General features: G+C 34.8%; 1 non-coding gene across 1 annotated transcript; it reads left to right on the forward strand.

Annotated features, from left to right (window-relative positions):
* Positions 1-4,510: 4,510 nt before the first annotated feature.
* Positions 4,511-4,592, forward strand: TRNAS-GCU (transfer RNA serine (anticodon GCU)). The gene has a single exon. It is a non-coding gene; the product is annotated as a tRNA-Ser (tRNA).
* The last annotated feature ends 526 nt before the right edge of the window (positions 4,593-5,118 follow it).

Raw genomic sequence — 5,118 nt, forward strand, 5'->3', positions numbered from 1 at the left:
AACAAAAAGAGAGAGATTCTAGGTACGGGTGTTGGTTATACAAGGGCAAGGTGTTATCACCCCTCATATCTGTGGTACTCCACAGGAACCTTTTTGAAAATCTGTGTAAAAAGAGAATTGTGTGCAAAAGAAAGAGTTTTGTTTGATTTTAAAATTATGCTCGGCAAAACATTACATCTTATGCCTACCTACCTCCTCAGTGCAATGGAGAAGTCAGACCAAATATAGTTCCACTTAAAAGGGAAAAGGTTTAAAAAAACTGGATAGACACTTTATCATCATATAGAAGAGAATACTCAGCCAATTATCTTGAACATGAGAACAAATGGACCCTTTGCATCACAAATGAAAGAAGGGTTCCCACTTGGATAAATCAACAAGTATGCCACTAACTCCTTCAAGTGGAAAAATTTCCATCATATCAATCAATATCAAGACTTTAGGGTTTTACATCTCACCAAAACAATTAATCATGTCTAAACTTTTATAGAAAAGCCATTAAAGGCCAAAGATGTTTTTAAAGAAAAGATTTTTAAAAGGGTTTGCAAACATAAGAAGGTTTTGGAAAAAGGGAGAAGATTTTGAAAATTTAAGAAGGAGAAAGGAGATGAAGGGACTATCCTAAAGCACAAAGTAAAAGCTAAGGATAAGTATAATCTAACCAAATAAGAAGCCAACACTTGACATTAAAGAGTCAATGTAGATTTCCCATCCTTTGGACTTAAACCATAACCAAGCAAACACAATACCAACTATAGGATCCAGGGGAACTTGATATCTTCATGTATAACTTGCACAAAGCCTTAGAAATACACCATGAGAACTTGAGGCAAAAATTGAGTAGAGTAACAACTGCGTTCGGATGAATTCCTTATCTCAATGCTTGGAATTAACCATCAAGGACTTTTAAAGAATCACTTGCATATACAAAGAGAAATAACCCAATACCTTGGAGTAAACTCTAAAGACTTCCCGACAAACAAACACAATACAATCAAAGTATCAAGAACTTAGATGAAACTCCAAAGTGCTAGGGTCAAGATCCTAAGTCTAAGTCCACAGGTCCATCCTCCAAGCTTAGGGTAAGGTAACCAAAGTACAAATCCACATTAAGTCTTTTATGGTTCATGTTGATTATTAGTGTTTTAAGCACAAGCATGTTGAATAAAAGTCAAGTATAGAGGATACTGTGAATGATGTTGGTAGTACAGGGAGGATTACCAGAAGCGGTAGAGTATAATTGTCTCAAGATGTTCAGAATGATGCTGATGAGCTAGCCAAGAGAACAGGGAAACAATTTGCGGTTGATAATTCCGGTTCAGTGCCAGTTAGTGTTCCTAATCCTACTGTAGTTCCTGTGGCTTCTTCTTCGTCTCAGGAAATGGATGAATTATTGAGAATTATCTGTAAGAGTGATTATAAAGTTATTGAGCAGTTGAGCCAGACACAATCTAAGATTTCTATCTTATTATTGTTGTTGTGTTTTGAAACCCATAGAAATGCGTTGATGGAGCTTTTGACTTCTGCTTTTGTGCCACCGAATATCACTGTTAACCAGCTAAAAGGGTTTATGGCTAGTGTTTCTACTGATAATGGCTTGGGTTTTACTGATATTGTTCTCCCTCATAAGGGTCGCAATCATAATAAGGCCCTACACATTTCAATGGAATGCAAATGAACTACTCTATCCCACGTGTTGCTGGACACTAGATCTTCATTGAATGTGTTACCCAAGTCTGCTCTAACAAAAATTGATTATGCTGGAGTTGAACTACGCCTAAGTGACTTGGTAGTCAGGGCTTTCGATGGGTCTAGAAGAGATGTGTTTGGTGAGATTAATTTTCTAGTAAAGATTGGACCCCAAGTGTTTAATACCACATTCTTTATGATGGACATACAGCCCGCATACTGCTGTTTGCTTGGAAGCTCATGGATCCATAGGGCATGTGCTGTTACATCTATGCTGCATCAAGAGATGAAGTTCCCTGTTGGCAATAAGATTGTGATTGTATGTGGGGAGGAAGAGTATATGGTGAGCCACCTTACTTCTTTCAGATATGTGGAGGTAGAATGAGAAGTTGTTGAGACTCCTTTTCAAGCATTTGAGACTGTCCAGATGATTGAGACTCCTCGCTCCGAGGATAAGAAGATTACAACTCCTATGTCCTCTCTCGAACGGTAGAGGAAATCCAATCCCTGCAAGATTTCTTGTCATTGAAACTTTGTTTACGTAATTTTGCTTATTTTATATTCCGTCATTATTTCTATCAAACCATTTCGGGAAACTAAACTTGAAATGATATCAATTGCTTAAGTGTCGGTAATATCACATCAGTCTCTATGGATACGATAACGAATACTTTCTTTTGATTTACTCAACATTAATCGCCTCGTGGATGGTAAGGACTTGTTCATAAGGATCCATCATGTTCAATAGCCATAAAGGGCGGCAAGGACTCCCATATAAGGCCAACATGTATCATAGCCTCAAAGGAAGACAAGGATTCTTTTATAAGGATATAACATGTATAGCCACCTTGGAGGATGTTCTAGTTAAAATCCTTTTCTCCTTAATTTCCTGTAAATAACTTAACCATAATCCAAATTCATATAATAAAGTGAGAGGTCTCATAAAAAAACCCTTATGCCACGTTGACGACACATGAAAAAAATGCTCCCCATAAAGGGAAAGAATGTTACTAAATTATCTTTATAAGCGACATAGATTATGAATCACATAAATAAGATAAAACAACAAATAAAACAAATTCAATGAAGTTAAATGCGTTAACATTTATCATCATTTAACAAGAGATCATTTCTTGTAACCTTTGTGCTTGTTTGACCTATATATGCTTGATGCTGATCCATGGGAGCTTCCTTTAGAAGCTTTTTCTCCACCTTCGTGCCAACGATGTTCATGCCGATTATTCTAACCTTCTTCATCTCCATGATATTTGTGTAGCATTTCCTTGCGATCTCCTAATTTCCCTGGATAACCCCTATTCACCCATCTAGGAGCGGATACTTCATACAAAGATATAGTGTAGATAGGTGGATCCTAGCTAGTTAAAAATTGGCCGCCCTATAATCACTTTATAAGAGGAAGGCACATAAATCACAATGCAACTTACCTTAACCTGCCTAGCATTTTCTTCTTCTCCATGACACAGTCCATGAAGTTAGGAGTTAGTTGCGAGTAGCTAGCTTGGGTGTGTAGGGTCGTAACAAATGGATGATGACTCTTGATATGGGTTGCCCATATTACTTCTAGTTACAATTTTGGTCTTGTAATACAGGAACTTAATATCATTTTCTTCCTATTAGTAGTATCTCCATCCATAGTTGCAAGTAGACATAAGCTTATTACAATTGGTTTTGTTAACAACAGTCATTGGGTTCAGTTGAAGTTGAAACCTGATTGTCCATTGCCTCCCGTCAGTAACCGATGGAGACAAAACTGTAGTGAAGGTGCAAGATCATGTGAAACAACATATGCGAAACGTATAAGACACTAGAAAGAAGAAGTTAAGAAGTCAACATAATATGTTTTGTATTGATATTGTACTAGATTTTTTAAAATATTCGGTACGCACTATATGTTACTGGATTTTTTAAAACATCTGGTATACATGCACCAGATATTTGAAAAAACCGGTATTTCTTCATACAATTACCATAAAATAGTGGCTTTTTATTGAAAAATTTAGAAATTTTCAGTATTTCTTAAAAAATTCAAAATATTTGTTTTTTTTTGTTGCAATATATGGTGTTTCTTCATATGAACACAAAATCCAGTACTATGTCAAAAAATCTAATAATTGACTACACTTTTAAAAAATCGAGATTATTAAGCAAGGGCAAAACAGTAAAAACATTACTCATGTGGGAGTGCCAAATTGAATATAAGAGGTGGCAGGAAAAATTTTCTCCATTTATGCATAAAGGCCCAAGTTGATTTAGAGATGAGGCTGGTCTCTGTAATAGCCCAGCATTATTTAGAGTTGAGGACCAACAATTAATAAGATTGGTTGTTTTTGTAGAAAAGAAACAATTGAACTTTAATAATATCTTTTATTTTCACTTCTATATATTAATTATGTATTATTTGTATTACAAATTTATATTAACTCTATGAACTAAAAGTAGATGTTTAAGTGTGATTCATTTTTATTGATGTAAATTTAATTAATTGAAAACTATATATATTAAATTTTTATTTATAAAGTTAATTTAAATTATAAATAAAACGTGTGATTCAGTCTATAAAATAATGTTTATAGGTTAGGTAGGTTCAATACCAATTTTAAAGCTCTATTGATGTGAATTTTTGTCCTTGGCTCCAAAAGTTTAGAAACTAGTTTGGCCGGCCTCATTAGCAAGTTTTGACAGATGTATCATGCATATGAATATGAATACGATATATGATATAGTAAGAAAACAAAAGCATAAAAACATACAATTATGGATTAAAACATTTGTTTACAGTTATATATTTGTATTCAACAACGTCGCTTTGGCCGAGTGGTTAAGGCGTGTGCCTGCTAAGTACATGGGGTTTCCCCGCGAGAGTTCGAATCTCTCAGGCGACGTTTTCGTTTTTGATTTTTTGTAGAAAAATCCGAAGTAGGGACCACACAACAGGTGAAAGTTGTAACTGGGGAAGGTTTCGTTTGCAAGTTGGTTGGTTGTCATTATTGTCTTCTGCCTGCCCTAGACACTACCTCTACACGTAAATAAATGCCTCGTTTTTTTCTTTCGGATTTGACATTTTCAATGCAACTATTTATTCTCTTGTAAAAGTATTTCAAAAGTGATTATGATTTTATTTGATAGTGATTGAGTTTGTGAATTAAACGTGTAATATTAGATGAAATTAATAACTAGACTAAAATGACATACATACAAATACAAGTGTATTTCTAAAGTTGGTCAGCATATTATAGGTCAGCGATTCCCAGCATCAAGGACACTTGGAGATGCACATGTTATGCTTCTCGACAATAATTTTGGTTCATATTTGTAAGGTCAAGAAGAATACAGAATAGAATATATACTATTATCATAACCAATAAATGTTTCTTTTTACAATATTGAACTTTTCTCCATGGTGGATGG

Source organism: Vicia villosa, linkage group LG2 (assembly GCF_029867415.1).
Source record: "Vicia villosa cultivar HV-30 ecotype Madison, WI linkage group LG2, Vvil1.0, whole genome shotgun sequence".
Classification (NCBI taxonomy): Eukaryota; Viridiplantae; Streptophyta; class Magnoliopsida; order Fabales; family Fabaceae; genus Vicia; species Vicia villosa.